This window comes from Chinchilla lanigera, unplaced genomic scaffold, assembly GCF_000276665.1.
Source record: "Chinchilla lanigera isolate Chin_1 unplaced genomic scaffold, ChiLan1.0 scaffold00044, whole genome shotgun sequence".
Taxonomy (NCBI): domain Eukaryota; kingdom Metazoa; phylum Chordata; class Mammalia; order Rodentia; family Chinchillidae; genus Chinchilla; species Chinchilla lanigera.
The window spans coordinates 8696918-8723669 of NW_004955445.1; the positions used below are offsets into that span (position 1 = coordinate 8696918).

Genomic DNA, 26752 nt, shown 5'->3' on the forward strand with positions numbered 1-26752 from the left:
TGTTTTGGGATTGGTGCTTCAGCTCTGATGTGTGATCTTTCAAGCCCCAGGAAGTCAGAGCCTCTATCTCCAGTCTCGATCCCAGCCGATCCCGGCCGATCCCAGCCGATCCCAGCCAACAGCGTGGAGCATTGGCTCAACATCCCGCCTCACCCCGGCTCACACGTGGGAATAACGGGGGTCCAGGGAAACACGCCTGCCGTCTTCAAAGACTGCCATCAGCACCTCGGCTAGACCGATACGCATTGCTTAGGGCCAGCTGAAGGGATAAGGAAAAGTCCCAGCCAGCTCTGTGCATGTCAATACATGGAAACAGGGTCAGGCTCAGCCAAAATGGAGACAACTGCTCCTCCTTCCAGGAGAGCAGCCAGGTGGTCCTCCACAGTCATCACCATCATCACCATCGTCGTCCTTATGGAGGAATGCCAGCTCCACTGTTTTAGGCTGGGAAGTCTGGGTGTTCAGAGATTCTCCAGAGAGATCAGGGTACCCCAGGCTGCTTCTTTTCAGGATTGGATTCCTGGTATTCAGGGTTAGAATTGTGGAACTCAAGATCACTGCTGTGATGTTCAGTGTTGTAATGTGGCCATTTAAGGTCACAGCTCTAGGGTTCAAGGTTAAGATTGCCATCCTTGGACAGAACCTTCAGATCTGTAATTGGACCCAAAGGGTGTGTGACCAGGGTATCATTATTCATGACCGACACGGTGGCAGGTGAGGTCGGAATGCTGATGTTGCAGGTTGGAATTTGGAGGTTCAAGATCAGAGTGTTTTCGTGGTGCTCAGGATCAGAATCCGGCAGGCAGATTCAGAGCGCTGGCCGGGCATTGGAGTCTCGTTCCCTGCTCGTCCTGTTGTGAGTCTTGTCCTTTGCGCCTGTGATCAGGCTGTATCATCTCTTCTCCTGGCAGCAGTTACGGCGCAGTCGCAAATTACAGAGGGCTGAGGCCAGGTGTAGTGGTGCACGCCTGTAATCCTAGCACTCAGGAGGCTGAGGCAGGAGGACCACTGCGAGTTTGAGGCCAGTCTGGGCTACAAAGTGAGTCAAGGCCAGCCTGAACTTCGTAGGGAAACCCTGTCTCAAAAAAAAAGAAAAAAAAAGAAAAAGAAAAAGAAAAAGATTATAGAGGGTCCTCAGGCTTCCAGCCAGCCAGCAGGGCTGTTGCTGCTGCCTCTTTCCCTTACAGTTTCTGATGCCCCACCACAGAGCCAGGCCAGCAGAGGTGTCGGCATCCTCAGTAGGATGGGGAAGTGTGGCCCCCTGCCCCAGCCTCTGCACAGATCCTCAAGCCTCCAAGTTGATCCTCGGTCCTCCTGCTGGCTTCCCTGGTGCCCCCGTGGGGCCCGGATGATCGACCTTGCTGTCATCCAGAGAGGAACAAACGGTGTGGGTCTAGGGTCAGACAGAGTGCCAAGGGCTTGTGGCCACCCCGCCTTGGGGCTGGGTAGGTGTCAGAGGCTCACGGGGAAGTGGAACGGTTCTGGTCACTGCGGTCTCCACAAATGCACGGTCAGTGCCAACCGGAGGGGAGTGCCATTGATCGTGGGCTAAAACTTGTCTTTAACCTCTGTGTACGATGGCACGAGTAACAGGCACTCAGCGGAAAATGAGTTGGCAGGAACGGCCGGCTGGGCCAGTCCCACGGTCCGGACCCGCCCGTTCCTGCCCTGCAGGCCACTTGCTTCCTCCTCACGTCGTCACTCTTCACCTTCCTGTTTGCTTGTAGCCCTCCCATCCCCTGGCACATTATGTCTTGTGCGTCTCATGGCACTGTGTCCTCAGCTCCAGGACGGAGGGCCGTGGTCAGGTGTGCCCACATTCAGTAGCTACAGAGTAAATATTTGTCGAGGGAGCAGATCAGTGACTATTCAGAGATGGTATTAGTGTGCTAAGCTCCCCGTCACTCCGCACAGCCCTGCTTGCGACCCCTTCGCTCTGCACTGGTGTTCTGGCAGGGGTGGGGGGAGGCAGTACGGGGAGGCATTGACGGCGCCTTCTCTTCCTTCCCCTCCTCCTGCCCCGCTCCTTTTCCTTCCTCCTTGTGGAGTTGGGGATGCAACCCAAAGCCTCAGGCTACCACTGAGCTGCACCCAGCCCACAGCATGGTTTCTTCTTCCTCTCAGAATGACTCCACATGAAGGCCCTGCAAGACCTACCATCACACCTTTATTCACCTGTACATCGCATCACCCTCTCTTGTCCTCTCAGCCACGTGGGGCATCCTTTCTGTGTCAGTCAGCTTTTTGTTGCTGGAACAAAACACCCTACATACTCGAATTAAAGGAGAAAGGTTTCAGTCCATGGTTGACTGGCTCCAAGGCAGAAGCTTCACGGAGGAAGGGCCTGATGGCATAAAGCTGCTCACCATGTGGCGGCCAGGGGGCAGGGGCAAGGGAGGCCTGAGATGAGCTAAAGCCTTCTAAAGCATGCCCCTGATAACCTACTTCCTCCAGGTGGGCCTGTCTCCTAACAGCCCAAGGTACGAACTCATCATTGAGGTTACTGTCCTCATGATCCGCTCATCTCTGTAGGTCCTACCTCTGAATTTTGCTTTGTTGGTGATTCAGCCCACAGTGCCTAGGTCTTTGTGTGACATTTCATATTCAAACTGTAATGTTTTCACAGAGCCTTAGCATGCCATGCTAGGGTACACCTCAGGGCCTTTGAGCATGCTGACTTGTCTGACTAGAACACCTTACAGCCTCTTGCCTAGCCCCCTTGACCTCTTTAACTTATCCTCTAGGGCTCTTCCCAACAACCTCTTCCCTGACTTCCCAACTTGATGCCATTTCTGTCCATGATGGGCCCTGGTGTTTCTCCCAGAAATCTAGCACTAGATCCCGCTGGTCACCATGTTTGTATTCCTAGGTCTATCACTGTGGGATAATCTTCCCTGATCTGGGAGTTCCTTATGAAGGGAGGAGGCCCCTGTAACTCTCCCCCTTACAAACAACCCAGTTGTATGGATGGTTATATTTTTGAAATCAGGGACAGTGGCATAAGGGAGGGGAAGGTGGCAGTTTTCCATTTGATTGGACATTGCTCAGAGTGGCACATAAGACACCTTGAGGCCAGACTCTCCATCTCTCTAACTCCATCTCCCACCACCATCTTGGGGCTCCCTGCATCCAGCCACACTGGTCTCATTCTTACTTCCTGCCCAGGGTTTTTGCATATGCTGTTCTGTCTGCCTGGAGTATTTTTCCTCTCTTCACCCAAGTGTTTGCTTCCTCATCCTGAAATTTACAGGTCAAATGTCACCTCCTCCAGGCAGTCTTCCCCCCCTCAGTGTCTGAAGAGGTCAATCCATTTGTGGGTCTTCCAAGTTGTGTGTGCCTCTCTCAGAGGACTGTTGTTTCCATTGTAATTTCACATCCATTCAAGGGGTCCCGTGATTCCCACCTGGTTCTCTCTGGCTGGTGAACATCCAGTAGGACTTGATTTGCTGTGAGCATCTGTTTTTCCTGCACCTCTGCCATCTCCATGGCAATCTTCCCTGGAATAGGGTCAGATGGATGGATGGACGGATGGATGGATGGATGGATGGACTCAAAGTTTAGTCCAAGTTGGAAGAAAGTGAATGTCACACTCCTGTGAGTGGCAGGTGTGGGAGCTGGTCTGAAATGCTCAGCTGGGACTCCATCCAGAAGGTTCTTAGCCTCTTCGGAAAGAACCAGGGCATCAGTTCTCTCTCTCTGGTTTTTTTTTAGCATGAGATTCTTTACTTACAACCATATATCTTCTCCAGACTCAGACTGTGTTGAGTGGTAGCTATAGAACCTCCTACCAGCTTTGTAAAGGTCCACTTGGGTTATATTTGGTGGGGTGCTATTGAATTTGACTTACGCAAACCACACCCATGAAGACTCGAATCCCAGGGTCCGGAAGTTCTGAGGTATGTTTTTAAAAGAAGGAGCCCAGCAAATTCACCAGAAATATGTTTTAGCTAGAAGTTGTGCCTCTTTGGGGCAGGTGGACATGGTTCAAATCCCAGTGCCACCATTAGTACGTACGACTATGGCAGGCCACTCCCTGCTGAGACACTTCCTGCATCCTCCTGGCAGGAAGGCCAGCAGACAGAAGCCAAGTTGGCTCCTGTCACACATGCTCTGGTCATGTGATCGCTTTTCTACTATCCCTGTGGCCAGGGGAGGACAAGAGGAGAGAACCAGCTTGAGACACAGGCCACCATGAGGTCCAGGAAGTAACTAATGCAGGACTTGTTTAAAGGTCTTCTTTAAATTAATTCATTTATCTTAGTGAAATTAGGCTGTCTTAAACGGGAAATTGATATCATGAAGAACTGGTACCATTTGCCATAAATCATGGTGTGAAATTCCAACCAGAAGCGGGAGCCTGACGCCTACTGTCTTGGGGTTACAAGAGGAGGCAGCCTGTGTTAGAGAAGTGTGAGGGTACCGTTAGCCGCACCCTGGGACTTTGCCCACGAGGCAGTCAGAAGTCTTGAAGAGAACTGGAAAGGGTGGCACCTTCTCCCTCTGTGACTTGATGTCTTGTCCCTAGACGGTTAACCCAGGCTTGGCCCACGCGGGAATCATCTGGGGCTCCAGGGAAAATCTCCATGCTAGACTCACTGAGTCAGAAGCTGGGGGGTGTTGGGAGGCAGGATTGGAATCTTTCAAAGCTCCGGAAGGTGATTCCATTGTGCAGCAGAGGTTGAGAAACGCAGTTTGTGGTGCATCTCCCCCTCTGTGGGGCGTGTCCACGCTGACCCAGACCCGGAAGGGGTTGCTGGGAGGCAGGGGTGAGCTGGGCTGGTCAGCAGTGTCACAGAGAGCAGACGCCTGTTTCTCCAAGAAATTAACTATGCGGGGCTCTGGGGAGAGTCATTTAACACTCAAGTGGGAAGGAAACATGGCTCCATCTCCAGAACCCAGGAAGACTGGATTCCTGGGATGAAATTCAGCTTTCACCCGGTCGTGCCCCCATTGCCTGGATCTAACTGCTCAGTTACTCGGGCCAGCCGTTAGCTCCCCATCTGTCCGTCAGCCACTCAGACCCAGCTGTGCTGCTTGCCAGCTGTGTGGCCTCAGGCAAGTCACCTGGCTTCTCTGGCCTACGTTGCCAGGTTATGTGACTTCCAGGGCATCTCGCCTGTGGGGACCAGTGAGTCTTCACGCGCGGAGGCAGGGGGGCTCTTTAATGGAGCACCCAGCCCGAGGTCAGGGCTTCTGGAACCCCAGGCAGTTTGGGTGCCCAGGTGCCTCCCCAGGAGCAGGGCTGGATTTATGCTTCTAACAAGGACTGAAGTCCATTCTGACACCTGGGGTTCACCAAAAAGCTCCTTGTGCAGAGGCGCAGCTGCAGGGCTCTCACCCTTTGCAGCAAGTGCCATTTCACAAGGGAGGAAACTGAGGCCCCGGACCCAGGCCTTTGTCCCAGGCTCTGCAGGGAGCCCAGGGCCAAGCTCCGGTGCTGAGCCAGCTGACTCAGCCACGCTCCTCCCGTCTACCTACGTGACACTCAAGTTCAGTGTGCGCAAAGCCAAGCCCTGGTCCCCCTCAGAGCTGCTCCTGCCCATGTCCTCGTATCAGTACCTCCTGCCAGGAGCAGAGGCCAAAACCCAGGAGCTATTGCCGTCTCTGCCTCCTGCTCCCACTCCGCATCCAACCTGGTGCAGATCCCAGGGCTTCGACCTCTTTTCACTACCCTGTTAACACTCCTGACCAGGAGTCGCCTGGCAGCCTTTTCTTCACAGGCCGGACAGTAAACAACTCAGGCCTGCGGCCAGGCCAAGAGGCAGAATCCAGGCTATTACATCCTAGTTACATAACTGCTTAAAGTGGAATCATGTAAAACTATAAGATCGCTCTCGGGCTTTGCATTTTGTGCAAGCAGGAGGGAAGCTGCCTTGGCCTGTGAGCCCTGGTTGGCTGACCCCTGCTCCAGGCCGGAAATGCTCAGCTGGAGGTTACTTGCCTCCCCGCCCCGGCTGGCAGGCCTGGAGACAGTTTTGGTTGTCCAGCCAGAGGTGAGGTGGTCCTGACAGTCAGGGGAGGCCAGGGAGGCTATGCAGCGCCCTCAGGGCCCAGGTGGAGAAACTGCTGTAGACCAAGCCGCTGTCCTCTCTCACCTCACTCTCAGCGGCTTCCCACTGGACACCTGCTTCCACACTCACCTGTTCCTGAGTCCGGACAGTCTCCCCACAGAGCCGGGGGTCCTCTGAGAGCCCGGGTCACGGCCTCCCTCGCATGGCCCTCGCGTGGCTCCCGTCCCTCAGTGTGAAAGCAGACTCAACGGTGCCCACAGAACCCTGCAGGAGGGGCCTCGCACCCCTGGCCCTCTCTGACATCAGCCCCCGCCTAACCCGGAAACGCAGCTCAGGGCCTTGACACGGGCTGTTCTCGCTGTTATCTTCAGGCCTTCCTCCCACACCTCCAAGTTTTCATCACATATCACTTTTCAGACAGTGACACTTTCCCTGACCATCTATTTTCAGTGGAAACGTCCACCTTCTCCTCCCCGCTGTCCCTCACCCCCTGCCCACAGCAGTGATGACCTCCTCCCACATCTACTCATGGCCCAAGACACAGGGTTTCTGATTTGTTTGCTGAAGCACCCTGGCTCCGGCATGGCTCTCTGGCGGATAGTAGGTGCTCAGGACACATTTGCTAACAAACGTGTCAGCGTACCTGGCTTCTGCGTCCATAGGTGTAGGGTTTAGGCCCAGCTCGCCCACCTCCAGAACTCAGTTTGCTCCCTGTAGAGTGCTGTGCCTGAGTGTGCTGGGGCACATGCAGGGGGCCAGGGCGAAGCTAAAGTGTGGCCTTCCCTTGGCACTGCCCGGGGCTGAGGGTTCAGTGCCTCTCGCGGCTGGTGGGGCTGCAGGCCAGGCCCTGGGCTCCCTCAAGGGCCCTCTGCCTGTCTAGTCCCTCTCTCTCGCACCGCCTTCTCCTGAGATCCAATCTCATCCTCCTCCCGGGCCCGGCTCCCATGAGGCCTGGCCGGGCCGCTTGTCTTTCTTCACCTTGTAACTCCATCTGCCTCGCCTGGTCCTCGAGCTGGGCCTCCTCCTGCCCCCGGCAGGCTCCGCAGCCCTGAGAGCTCGGAAGCGGTGGTTGTGAAGTCCTCCCTCAGGGCCTTGCAGAGTCTCCAGTCCCGTGGCTCTGACAAGCACAGTGTGCACAGAGGATGACTGAGGGGCGCCATTTGCCTCCAGGTGAGGATTCCCTGGGCGGCTGTGGAGGCGCGGAGCCTCCTCCTCAGTGTGGTTCAGCCTTCCTCTTCTTGGGAGGAATCTGTGCCATCCGAGGGCAGCCAAAGTGGTGCACGCTGGAGGTGCCTCGCCTATATCCTGCTCTCGGCCGGCACCGCTAGAGCCCAGCGGCTCTGAGGGCCACACACAGCTGCCCCTGACAGCTGCCCGCTCACAGCTGCCCCTCTTGCAGTTGCCCCCTTACAACTGCTCATGGCCACTGCCAGGTGCCTCGGGGGTTATAGCCCACCACAGCCGAGCCTTCTGCAGTCAGTGTGGCGGCTCAGCCCTGACTCCAGGCGGGATCCATCCGTGGGACCTGGGACCCTCAGGCCTAGGCAGGCACCTGCACTGCCCTGTCCCCGACAGGCTCTTCCTCAAGAATCGCCTGCATCTGAGTCCCTCCCTGCCCCAGGCTCTGCCCCAGGCGCCCCCGACGGTCCTGTGTGTTTGAAACCAATATTCCTGGCCAGTGCTGGGGTCTGACCACTCAGGGTGACTCTGGGCCAGCACAGGCTGTCCCTGTCCCCAGCATCTCCACCTTTCCCCATCTGCAGGGTGGATATGGACCTGTCTCCACAAGCACAGACCGGGCCCTCTCTGCATTGTCCCTGCTGGGCTGAAAGGTTTTGCTCTGCTGATGTGGTGGGGACACTGGCCAGAGAGGGCTGTAGTCCAAGGGCTCTTAGAGGCTGGCCCAGGCCTCCCTGCCGGCCTCGTCTGCCAGGAACTTCCCTCCCCTGCCCCAGCGAGAAAGCTCTGGCAAGTCGGCCCACATTTCCCTTCGGCCGGCATTTTCTGAGGTTTAGCTTGGCAGCCTTCCGCGCCGACCTTGCATAGCTTAATGAAGTTGGGAAGGCTCCGTGCCAGCTCCCCACTAACGTGGCAATGAGAATACCTCACGGGCTCCCAAATCTTTTGGTCTGCTTAGGTCAGGAGGTAGAGAAGGTAAGTCAGGCAAGGGAGGAAATAAGAGATTCTTATTGTGCCAAAATGCTGTGACCTTGGACAAGTCACAAGGTCATGGGTGCCCTAGTGGTAGATGGTGGGCATTGGGCTGTGTGATTCCTCTGAGATCCTTGCGATGCCCATTCACTGAGTACCAGATGCATGCCTGGCACTCTTCTAGGTTCTGGGGACAGGGCGGTCACAAGAGACAAAGTTCCTGTCTCATGGAATGGAGTGTCCTTAGTGAAGGGAGGTGGGACTAGGAATCAGACGCCTGGATTTGTTGCCCTAGGTACGGAGGAACGTATGATGTCCTGATAAAAGCATGCATTGTGTAATGATCACATCACAGCAGCAAGCGTATCTGTCACCTCAACCCTCATCATTTCCTGGGTGTAAACATTCAAAATTCTCCCTTCTAGCAATTTTGAAATATATAAAACACCACTGTTAACCGTTGTCACCCTGCTGTGCAGTAAAACACCAGAAGTTCTTCCCTCACAGCTGGATCTTTGCATCTGTGGACCAGCCTCTCCCCATCACACCCCACCCTCCTACCCCAAGTCTCTGGGAACTGTTCTGTTCTCTATGTCCATCAAAACAGAACTTTTTTATATTTAATATATGTGCGAGATTATTATTTTTCTTTCTGTGCCTGGCTTATTTCATTTAATATGTTCTCCAGGTACATCCCCTTTGTTATACGGCAGGATTCCCTTCTTTTTATGGCTGTATACTATTCCATTCTTTCATGTAGCTACACCGTATTTTCTTTATTGCTTTGCCGATGGGCACGTAAATTGATTCTCTATCTTGGCTGTTGTGAATAGTGTTGCAGTAAACATGCACATGCAAAGTCTCTTGGCCATATTAATTTCATTCTCTGGACCTATACCCATCAGTGGGATTGCTGGATATGTTATATCTATTTCTCATTTTTTGAGGACTCTCTATACTCTTTTCCATAAACACTGTGCTAATTTACATCCCCTGCAACAGTGTGCCAGGGTTCCTTTTCTCCATACCCTCACCTGCACTGGTTATCTTTCCTGTTTGATAATCACTGTTCTGACTGCAGTGAGGTGGTTATTGATTTTACTGAGCTTTGGTCTCTCCATCTGTAAAATGGGGTTATCCTGAGGTTGTAGATGTAAATGCTCTTGGAAGTGGCCACTTCTAACACTTGTTAAATAAAGCACTTACCCATAAGCCGCACTGGGTTCAAATCCTAGCTCTGCTGCTTCCTTTGTGACCTTGGATATGCAGCTAGATGTCTCTGTGCATTGCAAACATCTTACCCAGAACAAGGGTAATAAGTGTGCCTGGACTGCAGCATTGCTGGGCGGATCCAGTGGGTTAGAACTTGTGTAGCCCTTAGAATAGCACATACCTCATAGTAAGTGCTTGGTGCGGGGGGCTTATGGGAAGGCCCATAATGCATTGGGTTTTACAGAGAGAGTGAGATCTTAAGCACTTGCCTGATGTCACCCAGCAAGGGGTGCTAAAAGAGGGTGGAAAGAACCTCCAAATGGTCTGCATCCAGTGTCAGGGGTTCCCCAACCTTGCTTAGTCCCCTGGCCCTGGCATAGGCCAAGCTGAGAAACTTCCAGCTTGGAAAAGCCCCCACTAGAGGTGTCTGACTGACCGAGCACTACACGCAGTGCAGGCATGGCTGGCCACGCTGCGCGCACATCTGAGATGCACCCTAGTCCTCCACGAGGACATCCTGTGCAACTCCAAGTACATAGGTTCAAGGAGAGGCCAGCCTCCACTGTAGTGACAGAAATCAGAACAGTGTGGCCTTGAGATACTGCCTGGAAGGAGACCTGAGGGGAAATTCTGGGTGATGGACGTGCTCTGAACCTTAACTGGAACGGTGGTTACGCAGGTGTATCCATTTGTTAAAAGGCATTGCCCTTGATGCACTTAGGACTCATGCATTCTGTTGTGTGTGTAAATCATACCTCCATAAATAAAAAACCGCCAGGGAAAATAGTCAACATGAGATCTCATTTATTGAGGGCTAATGAACCATGTGTGAGGCACTGCTCCAGGTGCCTCCCAGATGCCTGTCGTTTAATCCTTGAAGTAACCCCGTGCAGCACGCCTGTGTACACACAGGTACTCCAGCCTCTGCGCGTGTGTCTGGGGCTGCTCCACGTAGGCTTCTGAATGGTTCAGAAAGCACATGCACATGTGTACACGGATTTGATCCCATGCCTGGGAGCTGAGGCAGCGGATATAAAGATACACACACAGCCATAGGCGCTGGACAGATGTCTGCCAGCACCTATGGCTTTGCCAGAGAGCGCTAATGACCCGCACTGCACGTCTCTGCTGACTGGCAGTTAGGGCTAACGGCGTGCACGTGGGGGCCCTGATTTGCGTGGCCCCATCAAGCACTGTGGACCCATCAGAAAATAATGGCAGGGGATCGACAGCCAGCTGCCTGTGCCAGGGAGGGTGGGGATGCCTGGGCACCGGGCAATTAGCATCTCTAAAGGGTGTCTCGGCTGAATGGTGGCTCATTTGCAGACGTGGCCCCACCAGCCAAGCACAGCAGTCGCAAAGTAGGGAATGACAGGCCTCCCCAAGGACTTGTAAATCAGGGCTGCTGTTGGCTCCGGGTTTTGCCCTGGGAGGAGCTCGCACTTTAAAGAGATGGAGCTCTCCTTAAGGGCATGAACAGAGCCTGCCTGCCCCCACCGGCCCGGCTTCTGACGTCTCTGTCCCCTTTGACGATGGTTGCCTTATGTGCTGGGGACAATGTGGAGGTGCAGAGAGGGTACACAACTTGTCCCAGCTCAAACAGCCAGCCGCCCACCAAGTCAGGAAGCCGGCTTGGATTGCCCCACCTGCACAGGTTCCCACAGATTCCAGCTCACGCGCAGCTTGCCTGATTTGTCTTGTGTCATTTATGTCACCAAGAGTGGTAGGTACTGTTGTCTTCTTGGCATTTTCCCCTTAAATGGCTCTTTCCAAATTCAAATGTTTATTTTATAAGGAACCTACCATTAGGAAAGCCAGTGTCTGATACTCATAAATTGAAAGAGGATGACCAACCATCCCCGCCCCTGTTTGCAGGGGACTCAGGTGGCTCTTGGCTATGGAACTTCCATTTAAAATCAGGATGATGCTGAAAACCCAGGTTGAGACGGCCGCCTTGGAAGCTGAATACTAGCTGGCTACGGTGGCCGCAAGGGCTCTGAACCTGGAGTCCATGCTCCACTTGGATTATGAGAGGTGATCAAAAACTACAGTGTGTGTTTAAATAACACAAAATGCTGCAACAAAAGACACTGCCATTAACCCCGCTCAGGATGTTCCCCTTCTTAATCTCGTTGTTCTTGCTACTTTCTGAAGCAGTTCTGAATGTCCTCTTTCGTAAGTGTCGTTTGTTGCTCTATTGTGGCTGCCTCAGAGGCCTGAATTGTTTCAAAATGTTTACTTTTCACGGTCATTTTGACTTTGGGGAAGGGCCACAATTTTCATGGTGCCAGAGCCTATGAGTAAGATGGAGGAGGGAACAGCATTATGTTTTTATTTGAAAGAAATTGCTATAAATATTTTGAATTGATTCAGGACATCAAGATAGCCATGAAAGTGCAACAAAAGACACTTAGGAAAGAGGACTTCCAGAATTGCTGCAGAAAGTGTCAAGAAAGGTGGAATAAGTGTGTTTGAAGCAAGGGCCAGTATTTTGAGGGGGATTAATGTCAGTGTATCTTTCACTGTGATACATTTTTTTGAATTTAAGTATTTACTGTATATTTTGATCACACTACATAAACACTCAACTTGGTTAAGGTTGGAGCATCCCTCCCAGGATTCCCTCTGATTGACTCGATCACATGCCCAAACTGAGCCAATCATTGTTGCCAGGGTACTGCACAGATCTGATTGGTCAGACCTGGAGATGGTCTCATCTACGCCTTGCCTGAGCCTGGAGAAGGCACCGTTTCCCAAAAGGATGTGAGGTTTGTGACTGGAAAGGGCCCCTCAGGCAGGACAGAGCAGTAGAGCACTCCACCTTCTAGGAGCCGTCTCCTTTGCTGAGGCAGGCGCCCACGCTGTCTCCTGCTCCCTGGATTCCTTTCTCTTCTTGTCCTCGGTTCCTCACCTATGCCATGGCGGGTCGAGCTTCCAAGCATCTCCTAGGCTTTGACGTTTCAAAGTGGTCTTCCCTGGGCCAATCACTACTGGAGTTTGGTGTTAGTGGTTACTGGTTTCCTCCCTCTCGCTTGCCCAGAGATAGATGCCAGAGAGCATGATGGAAAGAGTGTAAGACCTCTCTGGGTTAAAATTCCACTGCTGACACTTCCTGATTTTAGACAAGTCCCCTCACTTCTCTGAACCCCAGGTTTCTCGTCTCTGAATGGGAAGAGAGCCCTTGCCTATTTACAGTGGTCATGATTGGAACTGGGGAAGCCTTTGGCCATGGAGCTAGGGCTGTTGGGACATGCTGGGGGGTGCATAAAACAGAGAGCCCAAACAAACCGCCGTACTTACTGGGCGGTGCGATTGAAAAGTCCAGGTTGGGGGTAGGGCTGGGGAGGGTGTCATCACAGCGCTGATGACTTGCTCTGCTTTGTCCTCCATGGCTAGTTCCCCAGGGAGAACCCCAAAGGCTGCGGCACTTCTAGGCCTCACACTCACACCATGCCATGCAGAAGGAAGGAGAGCTCCTGGCATCCCCAGCCAGACTCTCAGAGTCAGCCATGGCCTAGCGTGGTCACATGCCCATGAGCCCGGGGTAGGAGTGAGGGCGGCTTCCTTAGAACTCCAAGGAGCTGGGAGAGCAGGGGAGGTGGGGAGGGGTGTAGCCAGATGTGTAAGAGCACCAGGACTTGCTCTGCTGTTCTCGGACATCTCTCCTCTTCAGAACTGTCATTTTCTACCAGGGGACACTGAGGCTCAGAGACAAAGGCTTATTCTATGGGGACTGAGATCTGCATTTGGCCGGGTTGCTGTACAACCCCAGTGAGATGAGGGTGATGCTGTGAGAAGGAAGCAAAGGGGAAGGACTGACATGCACTGCGCACTGCTACATGCTGGGTTCAGCACCACCATCGCCTCCTCTCCTCCTGTAGCCACCCTGGGAAGCACGTTCTGTTGTTGCTCCCATTTTACAGATGTAAATGTGAGGCCGAGAGAGCTGAGGTGACCTGCCAAGGGTCACATGCTGGAAAGCAGCACATCAAGAGTATAAGACTGGCTTCTCATCGGGATACGGCACCAAGTATGCGCCTACTGTGTACTGGGTGATTCCCAGCCCCACGTACTACTTTTGTGGTCTGTGGATCTGCCCATGGCGTGGGCAGTGGGTTCCAGAAGTGCCGTATCCAAGAGCCACCTGAGTCCCCTGCAAACAGGGGCGGGGATGGTTGGTCATCCTCTTTCAATTTATGAGTATCGGACACTGGCTTTCCTAATGGTAGGTTCCTTATAAACATTTGAATTTGGAAAGAGCCATTTAAGGGGAAAATGCCAAGAAGACAACAGTACCTACCACTCTTGGTGACATAAATGACACAAGACAAATCACGCAAGCTGCATGTGAGCTGGAAGCTGTGGGAACCTGTGCAGGTGGGGCAATCCAAGCCGGCTTCCTGACTTGGTGGGCGGCTGGCTGTTTGAGCTGGGACAAGTTGTGTACCCTCTCTGCACCTCCACATTGTCCCCAGCACATAAGGCAACCATCGTCAAAGGGGACAGAGACGTCAGAAGCCGGGCCGGTGGGGGCAGGCAGGCCATCAGAAACCATCTGTTTTTAAGGTTGTCTCCGCTGGCAAAGCCTCTGAATTTTTTCCTTGTTCTTTCTTTTGTAACCTGCCCCTTCTGCTTTACCTTGAACTTTTTTCTGGCCTGGCAGCTCCACACTGGGAGCCTTGAATCTTTCAGCTTCCTAGAACTGGATGAGGAGGCTTTGCTGCGGAAGCCAGGCCTCTGTCTCTCTGCGTCGAGGACTGGGCCCCAGCTCCGGCTGCCCCCTCGCAGGCCCCTCCCCAGCACTGGTTTTGTGCCAGTGTTCGAGCTGCTGCAGGCCTGGCCAGGCTCGAAAAAGGAATTATTTCTGTCTCCTGCATAGTTCTTAGCCTAATTCCCAAAATGGGAAATAGGCCTGGGCGGACCTCCCAGCCCCCGCTCCAGTGGAGGGAGGAAAGGGGACCTCTGCACAGCTGGGAGGAAGGAGGAGCCCAAGCGAACGGCCCCACCCCCGAGGCAGGCAGCACGCGCGGGCACACCCCCCACACCCTTTTCTCTGCCCGCGCGGCCACTGCAGGAGAAGGAGGCAACTCCCGGGTGCGGGTGGCTGGTGGGGGAGAGGTTGGGCACCTGTGTGGACACCCCCCCTGGCTAAGAAAGGACCAGGAGAGGGGAAGAAGAGATCCCGCGCCTGCCTGGGGCCGGGCAGCTGTCCAGCCCCACTGCTCCTCAGTCTGCCAAGGCGGCTTCTCTTCTCCCGGGAAGCTCTCCCTGGCTGCTGAGGGACCCAGTCAGGGTCTAGAGAACGGTGCTGAGAAGACAGGTATTCTGCGAGCCCAGCCCCATCTGCCTCATTTCTGAGCATCCCTCACGGCCTCCGCTTCCTAACTCCGTCCTGCCCGGGCGGCGGCCAGATGAAGTCTGACTGACGCTGGCTGTGTGACGGGTCCGCCGCGAGGCTGTGTCTGGCTAACTGGGTAGCTGTCTGTCCCCAGTCCTAACTGAATGCCGCCCATCCGGCCAGTGGGCACGTAACTGACAGACAGCGCTGTTGTTCAGGGCTCCGACTCCCCGGAGGACTGGCCGCCAGTCTGTCCACCTGGCTGTGGTAGCCGGCTAGTCAGGCACACAACACGTTGCCATTCTGCGCACGTCCTTGTTCAGATACCTTTCTTGGTGTCTGTCTGACTGTCTCTCTGTGTGTCTGACTGAATGGAAGAGTGATAATCTGCTGTCTCCCTGTCTGTCTGTCTGTCTGTCTGTCTTTCCGTCTGACAGTGTGCTGATCTTTTTGTGTTCTGGAGTAGTTGGCTCGCTGTAATTGGCTGAGGGGCACAGCCCGCTGGTCACTCTCCACCTGACTCTCACTGTCTATAGTGGACTGACAAGACCGCTGACCACCTGTTTGTCTCTGATCTGTCATATCGCCCTGGGCTAACTGACCAACCGTCTGTCTGTCCACCTGCTTGTTTGACTGTGTGCCTGATCAAATGCTGACCGACCTGCTGACCGGCTGCCTGTCTGTGTGTCTAAACACAGCTCCCTGAACTAGGACACAGGCCTTCAGGGGGTCGGTAGGGGCCGGGTGATGTGCATCTGAAGCACCCACCCAGCCTCTCTTCCCCAGGGCCCCTTGGCCCAGAGCCGCTCGCCTTTCTCTTCAGGGCAGGGAGGGCGCTGGGTAGGACTCTCACCTCTGTTCTCCGTGGTTTCGCACATTTGCCCCTCGTGAGGGTTGAGGGGAAGCTACGCTCCCTGTCCCATCCCTCACCTCTGTCTTCTGGGGCCCTAAGGGAAGGGTCAGTCCTCAGGGAGGGCACAGGACACTCTGCACATGTGGTAGGCCCTGCTCAGCTGTCCATCCTTGAAGCACCGTGGGGAACCGTTGAAAATTTCCACAGGACATGGGCGAATTCCCAGGTCAGGGCCGGGTCTGAGGGCAGCCAGCTGTTGCCAGAGGACAGGCCCCCTTTGTCAGCATCAGCAGCCTCCACAGCCCCTCCGAGGGAGGCCAGCTGAGGGACAGTGAGGAATGCTTTCTGGAGGGAGGGAGGCACAGTCCCCACCTGCCAGCGGCACTTCCTCCGGATAATAGAATTCTCTCCAGCTGCTGCGTGCCTCCTCTGACCTCCCTTCCTTAAAGACAGAACTCTGTGGATGAATTTTATTTCAGGAGAAATACGTGCAACCAGCAGAGGAGAAGAGACGGGCAGAGACATATAGGAGGTGTTTAGGAGCCTCCGGATGGAAAGAGGCCTCCTGAGAATTCGCCGTTGCCCAAGCCATGCGCTCCCTGACTTTCTTAGGGTGCCCAGCCTCTCCACTGGCCCTGGAGGGTGGCAGATTGGTACGCCCTGCACAGGCCTGCAGACTGGCTGACCCAGGCTCTGGGGTGAGGCGGGAGGGGCCTCTGGAAGCTGTTTGTGTCCCACGATGGACAGCAACTCCCAGAGAGGGCAGAGCAGCCTCTGAGGCCAGGAGGAAGCTCAGCGTATGCTCAGGGCCAGGACTCAGTCAGTGACCAGACGCGAAGACCAATATGCGTCCAAGGTCAGTCTGAGGCCCTGACTATATAGTTAGGGTTATAGTCGCTTCTGTGGCCAGGATCAGGGGTCAGTCAGTGATGCGGTCTGGACTCAGTGCATGTCCAGGATCAGGGATCAGTCTAAGCTTGGAGTCAGGGCTCATACAGGCCAGGCCGGGGGCTGGAGTGCATCCAGGTTCAGGCCCTATTCTTGACAGGGATCATGGCTTAGTGACCTGAGGCTGCGACTTGGTTTGCAGCCATCCTCAGGCATCAGTGTGTGTCTAGGATTAGGGATTAGTCCAGGACCAGCACTAAGGAATCTGTGGCCAGGGTCAAGGTCAGTGAGACCAGGGTTGAGGCTCAGCCTGTGGCTCCTTCAGAGGCTGGAGGTGCATCGGAGTGACGGATCCGTGAGCACCTGGCTGGCTCCTGCTCACCTTGTCTGCCTTCGTCCCGAGCACTGCGGACACACCCAGAGCACCTGGAGCCCCTGGAACGAGCGAAGAGGGGCATACTCTTTTGGAGGTGGGACCAGAGGGCTGGGCATGGAGGCAGAGGCCTGTCCCTATGAGCAGCCCATTGTGGAAGTCAGATGAGGGGAAAGGCTGGAGCCCATCAGGGACCTGCAGGCCTCCCTTCTTTTAGGCTCTGGTCATCTAACGATGCCTGTAGTTACCTCTCTTGTCCATGTGTCTCTCGTGTCTTTCTCCATCACGCTGGAGTGCAGTAGGTGCTCAATAAACCCATGATAGTAATAAAGCCACCCCATTCTGGGGCCAGGCACAGCTTTTTGCCTTCCTCCCATTTTTTGATCAAGCCTTTGCAGTACTGATGCTTATGACGGATGTACACGCAGAGCAGGCCTGCCTCAGACAGCGCCAGAGGGGAGACACGGGGATGATAGACACCCGTCCACATCTCCAGGCTCAGGAGACATTTTTTTTTTCTACACATCATTACAGAATCTTCATGTGTTTGTATATCCATACTCATGTTCTACCAGCCCTGTGGAAATAGGTATTTTTGTTTGTTTTAGCCATTGCTTTGTTCCCGCTGCTTGGAGAGCGCCTAGGAAGTCACAGGCACCATGCAGGGCTTGTGTCACGCATACTGCTGTGTATCTTATCAACTGTTCATGAGCTGATAACCCTTAGAGATCTTTCAACGTCGTTTTAATGGCTGCATCATCTTCCGTGCCGTGGATGGACCACGGCAACTAACTCAATCCTCCGTCAAGGTAGTTTCCAGTCATATTTTCCTTCAGCCACAGTTTAAGCTTCACGTCTCAATTCTGCAAGGGTCATCTCTCATTTTGGCTGGGGAGACTGCATCTCAGAGAGGTTAAGGCACTTGCCTGGGGTCACACAGCCGGCCTCCAAACCTGCTCCACCACCCAAGCCTTTCTTTTGCTGTGTCGGCTGGTGCCCCTTGCTGAATTATCCTATTGCCATCCTCAGGGAAGGCTACCCTGTGATATTTCTGTTACCTGCCCTGGACGTGGCTCTCTGCCAGGGTTATAGGCATTGGTCAGGGTCACCAGCAGCCCGAGCCACGTTCACGAGGTCTCAGGTGGACCCAGCATCCATTCCTCCAGAGCTGTGTTGAAACAGTGATTCTCAGGTGGGGGTCATTTGAGCCCCAGCCCCAGAGGACACTGGCAGCCTTGGAGACATTTTTGTTGCCAGCTCCCAGCAGCGTCCAGCGGGGTGAGGCCGGGGGTGCTGGTGAGCATCCCACAGTCCACAGCACGGTCCCCCAGCTGAGCACCAGGCCCAGACTGTCTACGGCACTGGGTTTGGGACACAGACACTGCGTAAGGGGCACGGACACTGGGCCTGGGCTTTCTGGGGCTACATGGTAGCCAAAGCAACCTTGGGCAAGTTGTTTAACCTCTCTGCACTTCTGTTTCCGAATCTGTGAAGTGGGGAGAGGAATCGTCCCTTTCCTCCCGATGACGGCGCGGAACCCTTGGAAAATGCTCAGTACCGAAAATCGCACTTGGAGTCTCTGCCCGGAGGAGGTGGGTGCTGGGCGCTGGGAGCTGTGCTCTGTAGAGAAGGCGGAACTGCGACCCGTCCGTGCTCCCGCAGCCGCCCTCCCCGGGGAGCGTGACCTTGGGCCACAGACAGAAATAGAACCCGCAGACGCGGTGGCCTCCGCGCCTTCAGAAATGGAGGAAAATTCCCTCGGAAGATTGTTTCCATTCTGGGGTCTGAAAAACAGCTTCCAGGAGACCCTCAGATGTGGAGATTTCTGAGAAGTTGACCACTGTAGGATCTTAAGAGACCAGCAGCTCCAAGCCCTTGGTTTCACAGATGGGGAAACTGAGGCCCTGAGACAGGGCAGGGAAAGGACTTGCTCACACTGCAAGTCGGAGGCAGGTCTCAGCAGGGGAACAGCCGGGACCAACCCGGACCTTTCTCAGGCTCAGCCCAGCACTGGACTGTGCTTGCTCTTCCGTCTTTGCTGAGGGCGCTGGCGTGCAGCCTGCCAGAGAAGCGACAGCAGGCGGAGCCCTGTTCGTACCCCTGTTCCACTGGCCCTCACCTCGGGCAGGCCGTGTCCAACTCCCGGAGCATCAGCAAGTGCACACACTCAGGCTTAGGGGGTCGGAGAGAAGCTGCTGTCTTGCTCACACATTGCTGGGGGGATGCAAGTCAGTCAGACCCCTGTGTGGGGCAACTTCATGACATCTAACATGTAGAAGGCACCTGTTCTTTTCTCTTTTTCTTTTTTTTTTTTTGCATAACGAGACACTGTCTCGCTATGCAGTTCAGGCTGGCCTTGAGCTCACTTTGTAGCCCACACTGGTCTCAAACTCACAACGATCCTCCTGCCTCAGCCTCCCGAGTGCTGGGATTACAGGTATGCACCACCACAACCAGGCTTGTGGACGCAATACAGGACGCACCTGTCCTTCGTTCAGCAAACCTCCTTGCGTAGATATGCACAAGGTCTCTGACACACTGTTGAGTTTCCAGAAGCTCTGTGTGAGCTGATTTGCAGCAGCCTCCAAGATATATCATTAAGTGAACACGTAAGATCCTGAGGGGTGGGTGTGGGATATGCCATCATTTCTGTGGGAAAGAAAGAATATGGATAAATAGAAATGTGTAGGTAGTCACAGCGCATCTGTTAAGGAGGCATGCAGCTGCAAGGATCAGAGAACTCAGCAAACGGTGTGAACAATCACAGGTCCAGAGCGGGGCAGCCCGGCACCGACACGGCTGCTCAGGAACTCGGGCAGCATCCTTCTTCTTGCTTTTCCTTTCTGGGCGTGTGACTTTGATCTTCATGGTCTCAAGATGACTGCTTCACCTCCAGGCATCAAGTCCATAGTCCATGAAAGGAGGAATAAAAAGAGGACAAAGGGTAAAAGGAAAAATACAAGGACAAATGTCTTCTCTTCAGAGCACTTTGACTCTTCAGGAAAGCAGAAAGGAATGCCCTTCCCAGGACTTCCACACATATTGTACTGGACAGAACCAAGTCACATGGTTACTTTTAGCTGCAAGGGAGTCTGGGAACATGAGTATTTTTATCTGGGCACTTTGCCACTTGCACAAAGTTGAGGCTGTGTTCAAAGGCAGAGCGTGGATGATAGGCAGGCTCCTAGCTGAGTCCACCATTCACAGTCCATCTCGGGAAGGGTCTACAAAACATGGAGAACTGTGGTAATCCTTCGACCAGGGTGGTGGAGGCAGGAGGGAAAAATCCCTCTTTTACATGTGTGCCCTTTTGTGGTTTTTGATTTCTCAAATTATGTGGGTATATTACAAGTAACATAACTTACAAAAATATACATTTTGTTTTCTTTTTGAGACAGGATCTCTCTCTGTAATGCAGACTGATTTTAAATTCACTATGTAGCCCAGGCTGGCCTTGAACTGATGGGATCTTCCTGCCTCAGCCTCCCGAGTGCTAAGATTATAGGCATGTGCCACCATGCCCAGCAAAAAATATGCAATTTATTAAAGAGCAACGCATGGGAAGTGCTCAGAACGTAACAGGCGTTCAGCAGAACGGGCTTTCCTTCATGTATCACTTGGCTTCTCACCAGATGAGGCTTGAGCTTCCTTCTGCTGAGTTGGGTCACCTCACACACATTTCTGGCTCTTTCTGCTTTGCTTTCTCCTGGGGTGCAGGTAAGGTGCATCTCTCAGCAGCTGGCAGGAGTTTCTCCCAAGCCCTCTGGGCTGATAAACAGATGGCTTCTCAAGAGCTCTTGAAATGTATGGGGTGGGTGGGGCCAGTGCTTTCCAGAAAGGGAATGAGCTCCCAGGTGTCCGTGGCCATCAGTGACACTATGACCACCTACAGTACGAGCCAGGGCCCAGTGCCTATCGCTGTTCAGGTGCTTGTGCAAACACGAGCTCATTGGTCCCTGGAGGGTCTGACAGTTCGCCTACCAGCTTCATCCCCATCGTGTAGATGGAAAAAGCACAGCTTTGCTAAATCCGCCAGAGTCCCTTCCCTGATGGGCTTGAGCTTCTCCCGGCAATGGGTGGCGGAGGCCGAGACAGGACCCAGACGGGCCCGGACGCTTGGCCGCAGAGACGGAGGCGACAAGGACCCTGAGGCTGTGGACCCTCAGGCATCTGCTGAGTTTCAGGGAGGCGCTGTGGATCTGGGGTGGGTCCTGTGGGTTGTGAGCGGTTCAAACACTGGGGGTGGGAAGCACCCGATCTCAGCTGACATCTGGGTGGCGATAAGGATCCCTGCACCCCTCGGGGCTGTGGGACGTTGAGGTGAGATCCTGGACGGGATTGTAGCTCACACACCAGCGTCTGACTGCTTTGCTCTCCCGCGCTGCCTCCCCCTGGGCTGAGCCCCCCTCGTCTCTCGCCTGGTCTATTTCAGTAGCCTCCGCCTTGGGCTCCAGGCTGCCATCCTGCCCACCTCCACCCTCTATGCGTTCTCCATTTGCAGCCGCTGGGATCCCACAGCAGAGCACATTCCTCCTCTGCTCAAAGCCTTCCCATGGCTCCCACTTCGCTCAGAATAAAGCCACAGTTCTCACCAGGTCCTGCCCGGCTCTCTGTGATCTGGCCCCGTTGGTTCCCAGACTCCCTGTCCCACTCCTCTGGCTCCTTTGACTTCAGCTTCCCTGGCTTACTGTTCCTGCCCCAGGACCTTTGCACTGGCTGTTTCTCCTGTGGCTCCCTCTCTACTCTGGTCTTTCTTCAAATGTCACCTCCTTAGTGGGTCCCTCCTTAGTGGGCCACAAGGCTTCTGCCCGGACATCAAAAGCACCTCCATCCCAATCTATCACTCTGTGCCCTGCCTGATTTATTTTCTTAGCACCACAAGTCAAATTATACTTTCATTTGTCCCCTTGAATCTTCCTTGTTAGTTTCCTCAGACAGCAGAGATTTTGTGTTGCTCCCCCATCTTGTAGATGCTTCATAAATATATTTTATTTACATTTTTGTGTAATATTTTATGTAAAATATAAGTTTATAGGAGGGCTTCATTGAGATTTTTTGAGGAATGCACTTGGCCTTTTTTTTTCACTTGGCCATTTAAAGCATACAGTTTAATGGCTTTTCATAAATACAGAGCTAGGGCTGGGGATTTAGCTCAGCGGCACAGCGCCTGCTTGGCAAGTGCAAGGTTGTGAGTTCGATTCCCGGTACCGGAAGAAAAACAAAATAAACAAACCAAAAAAAATATTAAAACATAAATACAGAGCTATGCAATTATCACCATATTTGATTATGGAATATTTCCATCACCCCAAAAGAGCCCCCATCCCCCTAACAGTCTCCCCTCCACAGCGACCCCATCGCAGCCCCTGGCAACCACTAACCAACTTTCTGTTTCTATGAACTCGCCCATCTGTTCACTTCGTGTAAAGAGAACCAAACAGTACGTGGTCTCCAGTGTCTGGCTTTTCTCACTGTTGTTCCCGAGGTGCATCCATGCTGTAGCATGTCCGTCCTCTGCTCCTTTTATGGTTAAATACTGTTCCACTGTGTAGACACAGCACATTTTCTTATCCATCGTCGGTGGGTATGTGGGTTGTTTTCACCTTTGCTTGTGAATAACGCCGCTGCGCACCTTTGTGTACAAAGCTGTGTGCATACCTCTACTTTCGTTCCTCTCCGTGCACGCCTGGAGGTGGAATTGCTGGTGACACGTAACTGTTTTAACCTTTAGAGCAGTGGTGGTGAACCTGCGGCACCGGGGCCGCAGCGGGCTGTTTGTATCATTGAATGGTCTATATTCTGGGTCTGGACACCCAGTCTCAGAGAGGTTTTTTCTCTGCTGCTCACCACTCCGCCATCTTCCCGGAAGTCCTCATTGCAAGTTCTAGAAGGTTCTCCATCGCTGCTTTAGAGGAACTGCGGGACTTTTCTCCAAAGTGACCTCCCTGACTTCCACCCCACCAGCCAATGGGAGAGTTCTGGTCCCTCAGCCGCGGGGTGGCACCCACGGCCGTCTGCTGCCGGGGTTCTGGCTGTCCTAGCGGTGCGGAGCAGTGTTCCCTGTGATTCTGCTTGGCGTGCTTCCCTGACAGCTTGTCGTGACCATTTCTGGAAAGGGTGAGCTGAGTGCTGTGGTGTAGGCTGAGGGTCAGCAGGGGTGTTCCGCAGGGGTGTTTATGGCTGAGCCCCCTCGGCTGCTGAGGCCTAGAGCCTGGGCAAAGGCCAGGCAGCTCCCAGCACAGCCGCAGGGCCAGGCCAGCTCTTTTAGCTGACCTGGCCTGCCGATGGGCACCGGCTCAGGGCCCCTTCGGCCCCGCACGGGGTGCTGACCCGGCTGCAGAGACTGTGACCTCCCACCCGTACTTGGCAGCCTTCGCAGGCGTCCCCTCGCCTGTGTGCTCACTGCCCTTAGTTAGGGCTGCTGTCACCTCCCTTGCACACTCAAGCAGAAGGTGGCTCGGAGCAGTGACTCCCTGGCCCAGGGCGAGCAGCCTGAGACCCGTGTGTTCCTCTTGCACACACCTGTTGAGTGCTCTGAGGGCCATCGCGACTGAGTCAGGGCCACCGCTCAGAACTCTCCCTCTGCTGGGGACAGAGACGGAGCCTCAGGAAGCCAGGAGTAGAGCACTGAGAACAGCCACAGCCCTAGATAATTCTGTAGAGTTTGCTGAGCGTTGAAGCACTTTACCTGCCTCAGCAGGTGAGGTAGTCTTAGAAGGCTGCTCTCTCTCAGAGAAGGTGAGTCCCACCATTGTTTAACCTTTGGGTTTAAACCAGAAAAATAAGAAGCCATGTAAATAGTTGCAGGGAATGTGCCCAGAAGTGAAAGCAGCAAGTGCAAAGGTCCTGGGGTGGAACCCAGTTGGTAGAGTCTAGGAAGTGTGAGGAGGCCATCGTGCTGGGGGTGGGGCAGGTAAGAGGAAGGTGTCAGAGATGGGGCTGATGGGTGAGGAGCAGAGGAAATGCCTTCTCCAGGTTGGCATAGGCAGTGGTAGAACCCAGATTCTTTAAAATAAAATTTTTTTTTTGGTTCTTGTAATCCAGCTGAGGACCTTGCACTTATCAGGCAGGCTCTTGTACTGCTGAGCTATATCCCCCGGCCCCTACAACCCAGACTGAAACACAGGTCTCAGGGCTCCAGCCCAGCCCTGTCTCTTCTCTTCCCTCTGGCCCAATCTCAGGCATCCTTCAGGGTCTGTGAGCTTCTTGGAAGCTGAGCCGCCTCCCCGCAGCTCTGGTCTAACACCAGCCTCACTGAGTCCCAACTTTGCCCCACTTCCTGTTGTGGGCCTTGAGCAAGTGACTTCACTACGCTGTGCCTCAGTTTCCTCATCTGCCTAACGGAGCTAATAATAGGACTCACCTCAGAAGGCTGTTTGGGCCAAGATAGATACGGTGCTCCGAACAGCATTCGTGAATGCTTAATAGATTTCGTTTTTCCTCCTGGCCTATGAGTTTTGAAATTGACAGGGGCGGAGGGTGCTGAAGGCATAACTGGAGCGGGGGATCATTCTGTCCGAGAAAAACTGGAGGAGGGAGGGCGCCTAGAGTGAAGCCGCCCCAGGGGATGATGCCACCTTCCAGCTGCAAGCCGACAGTGGGCACGGGCACGAGAGCACCAGTCCCCACACTCGGGGAGGCCCACATGCTATCTGAGTGTCTTCTGTCTCCGTCTTGGAATCCATAATGGCTTGAACCAGTGGCCCACGTTCTTACTGTGACGGAGCTCTGCAAACGGTGTGTCCGATCCGGGCCGGCGAGGACAAGAAAGTCCCACCTGGCGGAGCTGGTCACCGTGGCTGCTTCCTTCCTATCGGAATTTAGAGCCATTGTTTCATCTATCCAGCTTCACCAAGCGCCTCCTGCGTTTTCTCAGAGGGCTGGGAAGAACTCTTACCTCGCTGAGGAGCAGGAGAGGCCGGAAGTAGGGAGAGAGGAGATTCATTTTGGTTCATTTAGCTTGGGAGGCAGGGGACGCGTGATCTGGGCCTCCACCCAAGGAGATTTTCACAGAAACCACAGCTGTGTCCCCCAGGGTCCCAGAACCTCCTGGAAGAGGAAAGGAAACAGCTGACTGAACGCCGCTGGTGTCAGCAGCGGTCCCTGGTGTTACTTCCCTTAGTCCTGCCTGGGGAGCCATCACCAATATTAGGAGCTCCTTTTGCAGAGAAACAGAGCTTCCGTCAGGCAGCGCTCACTGCTAACGGGGCCCTGGTTGGCGGGAGGAAGGGCAGGAAATGGAGGCAGCATGGGTAGGAAGCAGGCAAAGGATGGATTTTGTGGGCTGTGGGCACTTTTGTCTTCCACCATAAAAATATTAAACATGGTATTTTATGGCTGCATTAGTATAAAGATGAATATAGCAGTATTCCATATTAAAACTAGCCTAAAAGTTCTAAGATAACAGAAATTAAAGCCAAGTGTGGTGTCACATGCCTGTATTCCCAATACTCTGGGAGGCTGAAGCAGGAGGATCACAAGTTTAAACCCAGCCCAGGCAACTTAACAACTTAGTGAGACCCTGTCTCAAAATTTAAAAAAAAAAAAGGTGTGTGTGGGGGGGAGCTAGGGATGTAGTTCAGTGTGAAGGTCTTGGGTTCAGTTTTCACTACTGCAAAAAAGAAAAAGAAGGAAGGAAGGAAGGAAGGAAGGAAGGGAGGAGAGAGAAAGATTAAAACATCAAGGGCCAGGCATGGTGGTGCCTGCCTATAATGCCTGCACTTGGGTGGCTGAGGCAGGAGGATCACAGCAAGTTGGAGGCAAGCCTGGGCTACATCGTAAATTCAAGGCCATACTGAACTAAATCGTGAGGGCCTGTCTCAAAAACCGAAAAACAAACAAATTAGGGAGCGGCCCTGGAAGTGCTAGAGCTCGCTGCCTTTGTGTTTATTGTGATGAACGAGAAGGCGCCCTGGCAGGAGGAGGGAGAGGAGCAGGAGAGGGAGGAAGGTGGAGGGAGGGGAAGGGAAGCAGCCCACATGAAAGGCATCACGGCTAGCCTGGGGCCACAGACTTGCAATCCCAGCCTGTAGTGGGGAGAGGATTGTGAGTTCAAGCCCAGCATGGGCAACTTAGCAAGACCCTGTCTCAAAACAATCATCAATAAATCAGGTGCGAGGTCTGACACTGACCCTGCCAGCAGGAAGCAGCTCCAACCCCTACCCTGTCCTGCGTGAACTCCTGGTGCCGCCTCCCCCAGACGCCTTATTCCTGCCCGCCCAGCCTCACCCCTCCACCCCTGCCTGTGCCTGGTGACCTCAGCACCTTCACTGTCCCCAGGTGACCCCCTGGCTAAAGCGGGTCGCTGTCAGGTCGGAGGTTCAGGCCCACCCTCCCCTGGATCCACTGCCCGGCTTCCCACGCTGGACCTGTCCTTTCTGATTTACGCCATCCCCTTAGCAGGCCACGTGTGGCATGCAGCCAGTGGTGCTGTTACCTTTTGCTGCCATTAACGTGGCTATTTACTCCAAGGAAGATGACCTTAATTTACAAGGCATTATAACTAATGCCAGATGATTGCAGTCATTAATATTTATGGGGTGACACTCCCCGGAGGGGGCTGGGTGCTAATTGGCATTCCTGGCCGCGCCTCTGTTCTCAGTGAGGCTTCTGATCTCTGCTGCCTTGTTTCAGCCGCTTATTTTCAAAGGGAAATGTCGCACGAGGTCTTCCCTCCTCTCTGGCTGATTTCATTCTTCTCTTTCCTTTGGAGTCTGAAAGCCACCTAGAAAGGTGCCGGCTGCCTTGGGGGCTACAGGGCTTGGGAAAGGGTTGGGGTCCTCACCCAGGGGAGGCTGGCTGTGTGAATGCCAAGGAGGGTTTGTCTGGGCTTCTGCCTGAGAAAGAAGAGGGGAGGGAGGTATCAGGGATGTGTACGTTTGCCCAAAAAACGAGAGCCCTGTCTCAGACGCCCACGCCTTCCTCCG

The 26752-nt window shown here is 53.9% G+C and overlaps 1 protein-coding gene across 1 annotated transcript in view; it reads left to right on the forward strand.

The window, feature by feature from the left end:
- The window catches only part of Kcnb1 (potassium channel, voltage gated Shab related subfamily B, member 1), a 98684-nt gene that overhangs the window by 15939 nt on the left and 55993 nt on the right, over positions 1-26752 (forward strand). The window lies entirely within an intron of this gene.